This window comes from Amblyraja radiata, chromosome 39, assembly GCF_010909765.2.
Source record: "Amblyraja radiata isolate CabotCenter1 chromosome 39, sAmbRad1.1.pri, whole genome shotgun sequence".
In the NCBI taxonomy this organism is placed as follows: Eukaryota; Metazoa; Chordata; class Chondrichthyes; order Rajiformes; family Rajidae; genus Amblyraja; species Amblyraja radiata.
The window spans coordinates 5,539,448-5,551,817 of NC_045994.1; the positions used below are offsets into that span (position 1 = coordinate 5,539,448).

General features: G+C 47.1%; 1 protein-coding gene across 5 annotated transcripts in view; it reads left to right on the plus strand.

Moving 5' to 3' along the window:
* Nucleotides 1-12,370, plus strand: part of tacc1 (transforming acidic coiled-coil containing protein 1) — a 168,437-nt gene that overhangs the window by 98,280 nt on the left and 57,787 nt on the right. The window lies entirely within an intron of this gene.

Genomic DNA, 12,370 nt, shown 5'->3' on the forward strand with positions numbered 1-12,370 from the left:
TTTCCCGAAATGCAAAGTCCAATAACTATATATTTAAGCAATAATATTCTATTTAATATGGCCTTGAGAGTACATAATATTTTCTGTGGCATTCATAACACAACAATGATAAAAAGATCTTTGTTTTGATTGCACCTACCATTATTATATTACAGTTAATATGTATTGAGGGCAAATTTTTGTTCCAATGCTTCCCATTCCCAATTACTTTTACATTGAAGTGATTGAAATCCAAGTGAAGTTTAAATGGCATCAGAAAAATAAAACCTCCGGAATGGATGATATTCATTACGTGGTTGGTTGGAGTCAGTATCAGCACAATTACTATATTAAACTTTGAATCTTCAGATGTCCTGGTTCAAGCTAAAACTAAAGACAAACAATAACCTCCTCACACATTCCCCTGCATGTATCTCTGTCACTCCTTTAAAATATGCCCCTTCTTTGAACAAGTTCTTAACTATCGCATCTGAATCAGTTTCCATCTGATTACACTCCTTGAGGATGTTCATCTACATGTTCAATTAATAAAACAATGAGATTGGGGAGATTTCTATTCAACCTGTCAAAGGAATTGAGGGGGGGGGGGGGGTTAGAAATAGTCAGGCAAACTAGCTAAAAATGGAAAGAGAAGATTGCTTGCCTTTCTGCGTAGGCTCGATTGTCCTGTCTCCAATATCCCTGAATGTCAACGTATGAGCAAACCCTATAATACATAGTACTATTCGTATCTGGAAACAGTTGAAGCTCAGTCTCAAATTGAGAGACATGTCTCTCCTTCTTCCCTCTTTTAAGAGCAAACAATCCCTCTTTTAAACCCTCTACTCTAAATTGTGTTTTTGTTCAATGGAAGAATAAGGGAATCAATACTGTGGGAGACCTTTATCAGAAGGGGACTCTTTCCTCCTTTCAAGAATTGCAGGAGAAATACGATCTGAACACTAATAATTTTTTCAGATACCTCCAAGTTAGGGACTACGTGAGAACATACAAACTCATTGAGTGTTTAAATAGACAAGCAGATACAGAGAAGTTGATATCCCACATTTACAATGTCCTCCAAAACATCAGCACCCCATCTTCTGAGGTTTATAGGCGTGCATGGGAGGATGAGATGGGTCAACACATCTCCAAGGATATATGGGAAGAAAGCCGACAATATATCCACTATTGCTCCTTAAATGCCAGGCACTGCTTGATACAGTTTACAGTGCTGCACAGGCTATATTACTCAAAGACCAAATTGAGAAAGATTTCCCCAGTGTTTCCCCTCTTTACGATAAATGTCAATCTCAAGAAGCCACAGTTTTGCACTGTGTACAAAAATAGAACGTTTTTGGACGGAAGTATTCAGAGTCACCTCCAAAACGCTGAAAACTCCACTAGAGCCAGACCCAAAATTGATAATACTGGGAATATCAGAGGCATGTAGCAACCTAACTGTTTCTCAAAGAAGCTTTCTCGATTACGGTCTAATATCAGCAAAAAAACTCATACTTAAATTCTGGAAAAAGACAGCAGTCCCCTCAGTGAAGATGTGGATTACGGAAATGACAGATACACTACATCTAGAAAGAATTAGGTTTATCTTGAATGATAAAACGGAACAATTTTTAAAAATATAGTCTTCTTTTATTGAATTTCTTGAGCAATACAATGGTTGAACACAAAGTCAAAACTGATTGTAGGGCTGGGTGAGTGGGCACATGGGTGGGTGGGTCGACGGACATATCTACTTTTTTATTCTTTTCATGTTTCTCTTTCCTTTCTCTTCTCTTCTCTTTTCAACTTCATGTTCTGTTTGTAAAATGTTAAAATTGAAGCGGTGCTCGAGTTGTAGAACTGTCAAGTCTTTTTTTTGTACAATTGCTTCCAATAAAATACATATATAAAAAAAAGAAATTGTCAGTGAGGTAATCAAACGTAATAGTCGAGTGGCCACTGACAATAGTGCTACCTTCACAATATTTAACTGAAGGAAATAATGGGTTATCGGGGCTGTATGTTGTGACAGACAGCCTGACACCTTGCATGTCATTTCAATATTACACTTATCCCATCCCCCTGGATATTCCGGATTAATAAATTAAGGTTTTGTCAACTAATTACAAATCAGGCTAATTACAAATCAATAACATTAGCCAACTCCGAAACACGAAGCGCTGAGCATTGGGATCCAGACATCACGGACAACTGGCCTCAGTTCCCCGCTCACATCTGGCAGTGCTCTCCGTCTGAACCAGGGGCCACAGAGCGTTTTTTAAAGTGGAGAGGCTGATTGATCACTGATCACTGGTCTTGGGGGTACCTGGCGAGGGAGTGGAGCAACTGAGTGTGGGAGGGGGGTGTCCACCCTCCCACGGTAGGAACTTTTTGAAATTTGATGTATTAAAATCATGTTTTAGTGCATTGTAGTATGATTTCAATGTTTTTTGTTTGAAGTATTTTTAAGAGGTAACTTTTTAAGGGGTAAAAGAGCTAAATGTAACTCTCTCTTGAAAACAACCAGTGAATTGGCCTCCACTGCCTTCTGTGGCAGAGAATTCCACAGATTCACAATTTTCCGGGTGAAGAAAGGTTGTCTTAATCTCAGTCCTAAATGGCCTACCCCTTATTCTTAAACTGTGACCCCTGGTTCTGAACTTCCCCAACATCGGGAATATTTTTCCTGCAGTTACAGTAAGTGAAAATCTAGCAGGCAAGCAGGATGCTTTCTCCAACCACCCCCATTTGAAGGCCACTATCTCCCACCGCTTCTACCCGGTGCTTGGTACTTACTTCCAGCAGCCACTGGTTGTCCTCCAGGATGCACCGAGCCGCAGCCTGGTCCATGCCGGTCACCAGGGCGAATTCGGCACAGAGACTCTCACTGCAGCGGCGCAACGCTTCCGGCAAACGCTTGGGAGTCTTGCACTGCGGCTGCTCCATGGCCGGAGCTGCAGCGAGCGACTCGCCAGCACGGCAAACACTCGCCAGCCCCGGCTCCCTGTCCGCAACTACCCCCACCGCTCCATCCCTCCCTCCGCCCCGGATCTCCAACACCCGCGGCCCATGCAGTTGATATTAGTTTTGAAATTCTTGTTGATCACAGAATTCCTCACGACAGAACGTGAGAAATTCTGTGATCAGCGTGAGAGCGTGAGAATTTGGCGAAATGCGTGATTCTCACACTCAATGCGTGAGAGTTGGCAGCTCTGCAATTAACCTACAAACCTGGGTGTAGAAACAAGGAACTGCAGATGCTGATTTACTAATCAGGGCAAAAAGTGCTGGTGTAACTCAGTGGTCCAGGGAGCATCTGTGGAGAACATGGAGAGGTGACCTTTCGGGCCAGGATCCTTCGTAAGCTGACTTGTTCAAAGGGAACTGGTCAACAAAACTTATGGTCTTATGGACTTATGGTCAAGGAGAGAGGTTCGAGATGAGCTGTTGTAGATGGGTGAGGGTCAGGTTTCTGACCTCTGAACCTGCTGCTGGACTCTCAGCTGAGACCCGTGACTTCATAAGGTCATGTGATAGGAGCAGAATTAGACCATTCGGCCCATCTACTCTGCCATTCAATCATGGCTGATCTGTCTCTCCTAACCCCATTCTCCTGCCTTCTCACCATAACCCCTGACACTCATACTAATCAAGAACCTATCTATCTCTGCCTTAAAAATATCAATTGACATCTTCCACAGCCTTCTGGGGCAAAGCATTCCACAGATTCACCATCCTCTGACAAAAGAAATTCCTCCTCATCTCCTTCCTTATGCCCCTGTCCCACTTAGGAAACACAAACGGAAACCTCTGGAGACTTTGCGCCCCACCCAAGGTTTCCGTGCGGTTCCCGTAGGTTGCAGGTGGTTGCCGGAAGTTGCAGGTAGTGGAAGCAGGTAGGGAGACTGACAAAAACCTCCGGGAACCGCACGGAAACCTTGGGTGGGATGCAAAGTCTCCAGAGGTTTCAGTTCAGGTTTCCTAAGTGGGACAGGGGCATAAAGGAACGTCCTTTAATTCTGCGGCTATGACCTCTGGTCCTAAACTCTCCCACCAGTGGAAACATTCTCGCCACATCCACTCTCTCTTTGCCTTTCATTATTCTATAAGTTTCAATGAGGTCTTCCCTCAACCTTCTATACTCCAGCGAGTACAGGCCCAGTGCTGTCAAACACTCATCATATGCTAACCCACTCATTCCTGGAATCATTCTTGTAAACCTCCTCTGGACCCTCTCCAGAGCCAGCACATCCTTCCCTCAGATATGGGGGCCACATTTCCGTTTGGCTGTTCCACATCTTTTAACGTAGCCCATCAAAAATATCAGGAGCTTTCCATTTTATGTTGCAGAGGGAATTCACGGGCGTTTCCTTGGCTACTTTTAAGGAGGGAAGAATCCTAGAAGAATCCTATAGATACCGGTGGGAACATTAGTTACTGCAGCCCAGATCTACAGCTGAGCATTGGCTTCCAAAGGGGAAGTGGGAACTACAATTGTGCAGTTTACCCACAATATGATGTATTCATGAGAGTTAGATTTGGCTCTTAGGGTGAACAGAATCAGGGAATATGGTGAGAAAGCAGGAACAGGGTACAGATTTTGGATGATCAGCCATGATCATATCGAATGGTGGTGCTGGCTCGAAGGGCCAAATGGCCTACTCCTGCACCTCTTCGCTCTGTAATATATTTCAGATGTGGAGTGGTCAGTGTGAGGGAGGAGCCAGTCGCTCTGGCAATGAAGGGTCCCAGAGGAATTCTGCGGGCTGAGGAGCAACCAGGCCGTAAAGAGCAGCTGGATTACACCATTGCTCCGGGTTCTAGTTTCTTGAAAGGCGGAGTTGACGATGGCCTAATTCTGCTCCTATAACTAATGAACATGAGATACAGCGCAGAAACAGGCCCCATGACCCCGTGATTCCACGCCGACCGTCTCGACCCGAAACGTCACCTATTCCTTCGCTCCATAGACGCTGCCTCACCCGCTGAGTTTCTCCAGCATTTTTATCTACCATTGATCACCCGAATGCTAGTTTTATGCCACGCACCAGGGACAAATAACATAAGCCAATTAATCTACAAACCCGCACGTCTTTGAAACGTGGGGGGAAACCGGAGCACCTGGAGAAAACCCACGCGGTCACAGGGAGAACGTACAAACTCCGTGTAGACAGCACCCGTAGTCGGTATCGAACCCAGGTCTCTGGTGCTGTGAGGCAGCAACTCTACCGCTGTGCCACTTTGCAAATAGCTAAATATCTTTAGAGGTACAACATGGAAACAGGCCTTTCGGCCCATCGAGTTCATGCTGACCATCTATCACCCGTTCACACAAGTTCTACATTCTCCCACTTTCTCACCCGCACCCTACATGTTGGGAGACAATTTTTAATTAAAGAGGCCGATTAACCTACAAACCCGCACGTCTTTGGGATGTGGGGGGGAACCGGAACCCACGCGGGTCACGGGGAGAAGGTGCAAACTCCACACAGACAGCACCTGAAGTTAAGACTGAACCCTGGTATCTGGCGCTGTGAGGCAGCAGCTCTACCTGCTGCGTTACTGCGCCCCCATTTACTATGAATAATGACGCCAGGCTCTGGAATAAAACATTCCTACCAGTAATTTCCCTTTACTAAATCGACGTTGACTCTGCCCAACCTTATCATTATTTTTCAAGTGCCTTGTTGTCCATAATAATAGATTTCAGCATTTCCCTGCCACTGACACAAGGCAGCCTTGTCCACATGTCTCTTCCTCCCTCAATAGATGGGCTGCATTTGATACTTTTCAGTTTGAAGGATCTGTTCCAGATTCTGTGGAATGATAGAAGATGACAGCCAGTGTGTTCGCCGTCTCCATAGCAACATCTTTCAAAACAGCAGGAGGCAGCCCGCTAGATTCTGGGAACCGTCAGCCTTCGCTGCAGTTCGTCTCTCCAGTGCTGGTTCTTTACTGAAGATAGACACAGAGAGGCAGTCCTGAAAAAGGGTCTCGACCCGAGAAGTCACCCATTCCTTCTCTCCAGAGATGCTGCCTATCCCGCTGAGTTACTGCAGCATTTGACAATAGACAATAGACAATAGGTGCAGGAGTAGGCCATTCGGCCCTTCGAGCCAGCACCGCCATTCAATGTGATCATGGCTGATCATCCCCAATCAGTACCCCGTTCCTGCCTTCTCCCCATATCCCCTGACTCCGCTATTTTTAAGAGCCCTATCTAACTCTCTCTTGAAAGCATCCAGAGAACCTGCCTCCACTGCCCTCTGAGGCAGAGAATTCCACAGACTCACCACTCTCTGTGAGAAAAAGTGTTTCCTCGTCTCTGTTCTACCTTCTCTGTGTCTATCTTCAGTTTAAACCATTTGTGTCTATCTTCGGTTTAAACCAGCATCTGCAGTTCCTTCCTACACACTGGTGTTTTACTGATGTTAGTCTACTTTGAATTGACATTGAAGGAGGCCATTTAGCCCATCGAGTCCATGTTGGCTTTCAATCAATCCTATTCACCTAATTCTTTAATTGTAGGTATCACTCCCCCCCCCCCCCCCACCCTTTAGTTCACCACCCCCACCACCAACGTGCCGCCCTGTTGAGCAGTGGGAATTGTGGGCGTTTCCTTGGCTGCGTTGAGTTTCGAGGGTGAATTTGTTCCACACTCAGGTACTTTTCAGGGCGCCTGTGACTCTCTGCAGCTGCAGCGTAGAAACTGGCCCCTTGAAAGGGAAGTGGGAACTTGAACAGTTCACCAGTAATATATCACCACTCTGATGTGAGGCAGAGAGAGGGTGGAGCGTGATTCTCCAATTACAAAGGCTTGCAAGGAACATTAGGCCTTTGTAATAAGTCTATGATGTGGCTGAGAATGGTTTAGGAAAAGATCTTTTACGGAGTCTGAAGAAGGGCCTCAACCCATCCATGTTCTCCAGAGATGCTGCCTGACCCATTGAGTTATTCCAGCATTTTGTGTCTAAGGTATAAATCAGCATCTGCGGTTCTTTTTTAATATGTATTATTATCTTTCAGGGAGCACTAGTTTAGGGGTAGGGGGGTCTGAACTGCCATATCTCTGCCACAAAAGAACTTCCTAAACCACATTGGACCAGAAGACATGGGAGCAGAATTAGGCCATTCGGCCCATCAAGTCTGCTTTGGGCTTTAGACTTTAGAGATACAGCAGAGAAACGTGGCCTTTGGCCGACTGACACCGCTCAGCGCACCCCGGCGTTCACCCCGTATGCCAACTCTATCCTACACACACTTTAGAGACAATTTACAATTTTTTACTGTAGCCATTTAACCTACAAACCTGTACGTCCTTGGAGTGTGGGAGAAAATTGGAACTCCCGGAGAAAGCCCACGTGGTCACAGGGAGAAGGTACAAACTCCGTACAGACAGCACCCGTGGTGAGGATTGAACCTGCTCCACCATTCGATCATGGCTGATCTTTCAACACCATTCCCAATCCTGCTTCCTGTAACCTTCTGACGTCCTTAATGCCCCTGTCCCACTTAGGAAACCTGAACGGAAACCTCTGGAGACTTTGCGCCCCACCCAAGGTTTCCGTGCGGTTCCCGGAGGTTTTTGTCAGTCTCCCTACCTGCTTCCACTACCTGCAACCTCCGGCAACCACCTGCAACCTCCGGGAACCGCACGGAAACCTTGGGTGGGGCGCAAAGTCTCCAGAGGTTTCCGTTCAGGTTTCCTAAGTGGGACAGGGGCATTACTCACCACACGTGGAGTTTGAGGGGTTTGGTCTGAGAGATGGCTACTTGCCAAGGAGGAACGAGAGGTGGGGGAGGTCTGGGAAGGAAACTTAAAAGTTTGGGCCTTCGAAAGCCTGCCAAAGCGGGAGTGACTAAATCAAGGGGTGATCAAGAGTCTGAAATAGGGGGAGAGTTGAACCCTTCACAGATTGTAGGGCAGAAAGAGATGGAGAAAAGTTAGACATGGGGGGGATTTGGAAATTGAGAAAGAGATTTGCAATGGAGCAAACATCCCAAAGGCAGCTTGGAAATGGTTCTCTCATCTTTTTAAGAGTAGTTTGAACTGAAAGCAGAACGACAACTGCTGTTCCTCTTTCTCTCTAATGCAAGAGCCAGACTGGTGATTGTGAACACCAAGCTTCCTCTTCTCCTGCTCAGCAACAATGAGTAACGCAAGTTTCTCTTCCACGTGTCTCAGTTTTAGAGTAGTTTAGAGATACAGCGCGGAAATAGGCCCCTCGGCCCACCGAGTCCGCACCGACCAGCGATACCCGCACATCAACACTATCCTACACGTGCTAGGGACAATTTACATTAGTTCCAAGCCTGTACGTCTTTGGAGTGTGAAGATCTCGGAGAAAACCCACGCAGGTCACGGGGAGAACGTACATACTCCGTACAGACAGCACCCCCCATAGTCAGGATCGAACCTGGGTCTCTGGGGCTGTTTGGCAGCCCCAGAGTTGGCCACAGTAGGCAGTTTGTTGCAGTGACCCAATCCAGCAATCAACCTTGTAGTTTGTAAAAGCACTGGTTGTTCTAAAAGGCAGCATCAAAGAATTGTGGCGTGGCACAACAGCGCAGCTAGTAGAGCAGCTACCTCACCGCACCAGAGACCCCGGTTCAATCCGGACCCCAGGTGCTGTCTGCGTGGAGTTTGCACGTTCTCCCTGTGCGTGGGTTTTTTCCGGGTGCTCCGGTCGGTGTTCCCTACACCACCCCAAAGACGTACGGATTTGTACGTTGGCCACATTGGCCAAAATGTGCTGGAGTAACTCAGCGGGTTGGGCAGTCACTCTGGAGAACCATGGATTGGTGAAATTTCGGGTCGGGACCCTTCTTGAAGGAGGGTCCGGATTTGAAACGTTACCTATCCATGTTCTCCAGCTAGGCTGCCCGACCCACTTTTGGTCCTATTTTGTAAATCAGCATCTGGAGTTCCTCAGCTCTGCACTGGGTTAGGAGTTAATCGGCCCCTAGTGTGTAGGGAGTGGTGAGGAAGTGGGATAACATGGAACTAGAGTGATTGTTGGTCGGCAAGGACACAGTGGGTCAAAGGGCCCGTTTCCATGCTGTATCTCATAATAATGATTAAATTAAAACAATGCTCGGACTGTTCACTTTATCTGCTGAGTTGTTTTGTCTGCATTATCTGTCCTTGGGAAGAGTATGCTTGACTGAGATGAACAATGTTCCTCTGTCTGTACAAGGGTCTCGACCCGAAACGTCACCCATTCCTTCACTCCAGAGATGCGGCCTGACCCACTGACTTACTCCAGCATTCTGTGTGTCTGTCTTCAGTTTAAACCAGCATCTGCAGTTCCTTCCTACACAATGTTCAACCGTGCCTGAGTGGTTTTGTTGTCTTGTCACTGAAACCTGCACAAGAGGGGCGCACGGTGGTGCAGCCTCACAGACCCGGTTCGATTCTGACCTCGGCTGCTGTCTGTACGGAGTTTGTGCGTTCTCCCTGTGACCGCGTGGGTTTTCTCCGGGTGCACTGGATTCCTCCCACATTCCAAAAAGATGTGCGGATTTGTAGGTTAATTAGCTTCTGTAAATTGTCTCTGGTGCGTAGGATGGAGCGAGTGTGAACGGGGTCGGCAGGGACTGGGTGGGCCGAAGGGCCTGTTTCCACGCTGTATCTCTAAATTAATTTAAACAAAATTCATGGAGTCAGAGATCACAGACACAGTTCCTTCAGCCCATTGTGTCTAGCCCAATCACCACCCACCTATCTATATTGATCCAACATTAAGGATAAGATTAATCCAAGCAGAGGAAGTCAAACACGCTATCCATTGTGGACACAAGCTGGAGTAACTCAGCGGGTCAGACAGCATCTCTGGAGGAAAGGAAAACGGTGAGATTTTGGGTCGAGACCCTTCTTCAGACCCGAAACGACTCGACCTGAAGCGTCACCTATTCCTTTTCTCCAGAGATGCTGTCTGACCCGCTGAGTTACTCCAGCTTTTTGTGAGGAAGACCTTCAATAGTCAGAGGGTAGTTAATCTGTGGAACTCATCGCCACAGAGCCCAAGTTAGTGGATATTTTTTAAGGCCGAGATAGACAGATTCTTGATTAGAACGGGTGTCAAGAACGGGGGAGAAGGCAGGGAAATGGGATTAGGAGGCATGATTGAATGGCAGAGTGGACTCGATGGGCCGAATGGCCTAATTCTACTCCTGTAACTAGTGAACTTGTGAACGTTTTGTGTTTATCTTCGGTTTAAACCAGCATCTGCAGTTCCTTCCCACACACTATCCACTGAACTGCAGGGCCGATTCTATTAATTCTATATTCTCCCCAATGTCCTGGCCTGTCGTTCAGCATCAGTTAGCGTCACTGATTGGGATATGCGGTCATAGTCAGAGTGGTTCATACACAAATTAGATGCTGTCTCCCCTACGTGAAGAAGACTCCACAGACAGGGTAATGTGGAAGTACATCAGTGCAGACTTTTATCAAAGGATAGATCAAAAGACGACAGATGGCACAATGGGCTAAGTGTTCGGCTGGCAACCGGAAGGTAGCCGGTTCGAATCCCGCTTGGAGTGCATACTGTCGTTGTGTCCTTGGGCAAGACACTTCACCCACCTTTGCCTGTGTGTGAATGTGTGTGAATGTGTGTGAGTGATTGGTGGTGGTCGGAGGGGCCGTAGGCGCAGATTGGCAGCCACGCTTCCGTCAGTCTGCCCCAGGGCAGCTGTGGCTACAGAAGTAGCTTACCACCACCGAGTGTGACTGAGGAGTGAATGAATAATGCGATGTAAAGCGCCTTGAGTATTAGAAAGGTGCTATATAAATCCCATCCATTATTATCATTATTATTAAAAGAGGTTTGCGGCATGGTGGTGCAGCGGTAGAGTTGCTGCCTTGCAGCGCCGGAGACCCGGGTTCGATCCTGACTGTACAGAATTTGTACGTTCTACCCCGTGACCTGAGTGGGTTTTCTCCGAGATCTTCCGTTTCCTCCCACACTCCAAAGACGCACAGGCTTGCAGGTTAATTGGCTTGGTTAATAATGTAAAATTGTCCCTAGTGTGTGTAGGATAGTGTTGGTGTGCGGGGATCGCTGGTCGGTGCGGACTCGGTGGGCCGAAGGGCCTGTTTCAGCGCTGTATCTCTAAACTAAACTAAACTAAGATGTAAGCTTGATGATTCCCAGCACTGGAGACGAAACAGTCGGTGTGCCACTTTCTATTTTTAGCCCACGTCTCTCCATCTGTGCAATTAACTGAACACCAGTCTTTTTTTGGGCAAATTATGATCCAGTTCTGTGGTCGTTGGTGTACCAGACTTTGTTATTTATAACTTTGATGCTTGATGTGTAGTCAATGCAGTTTACTTCAGAGTGGTACAAAGGGCAAGGCTATCATAGATCGAGCCTTCACATTGAATCCCTCTGCCCATGGATTGAGATTCGGCCTGTCTGATCTCCCGGTTGCTACACACTTTAATTCTCCTTCCCATTCCCACACAGACCTTTCTGTCCTCGGTCTCCTCCATTATCGGCCTAAACGCAAATTGGAGGAACAGCATCTCATATTTCGCTTGGGCAGTGGTATGAATTTTGAATTCTCTCACTTCAGGTAACCCCGGCATTCCCTCTCTCTCTATCCCTCCCCCACCCAAGTCACATCAACTTCTCCTTTTCACCCAACAAACAGCTAACAATGACCCGTTTCCTTTGTCATCGTTACATTTTTGCATATCTTTCATCCGTTGTTCTTTATCTCTCCACATCATCGTCTATATCTCTCATTTCCCTTTTCCCTAACCAGTCTGAAGAAGGCTCTCGACCCGAAACATCACCCGTTCCTTCCCTCCGTAGATGCCGCCTGTCCCGCTGAGTTACTCCAGGATTTAGTGTTCCCCTCCAATAACATACCTACCACTGATGTTAGACACTGATGTCGTTCCCAGGCTTTTCCATGCAGCCTTTCTTAAATAGAGGTACAACAACTAGCCAGGAGAGGAACCCACATTGGTGTCGTTAAGGGTCTGTCCCACCTACGTGATTTTTATCGGCGACTTGCCGACACCCGTCATAGTCGCAGCAGGTCGCAATGTTGAGAATCCAGCGGCGACCAGAAAAAGGTACGACTCTTTGGGCGACTGCTCACGACCATACAGGCGTCACCCTGCGACATGTTGCGTACGTTGGATAGGCCCTTTAGGCTATGTTAGTGGCAAGTGCTGGTGAGAATATGAGAACATTTTGACCCATTGCAGAGCTTTATGACGGGAGGCTGCAAGAGGTTTGATTCAGAGACTGACACTGAGAAGCTGAGGCTCACAAAGACAGGGCACAAGGCATTGCACCTTCTGTGACATACTTCCTGTTGTCGCTGCCGCTGATTCCCGTGACATTACTTGGCTCATTAAGGCAACGAAACC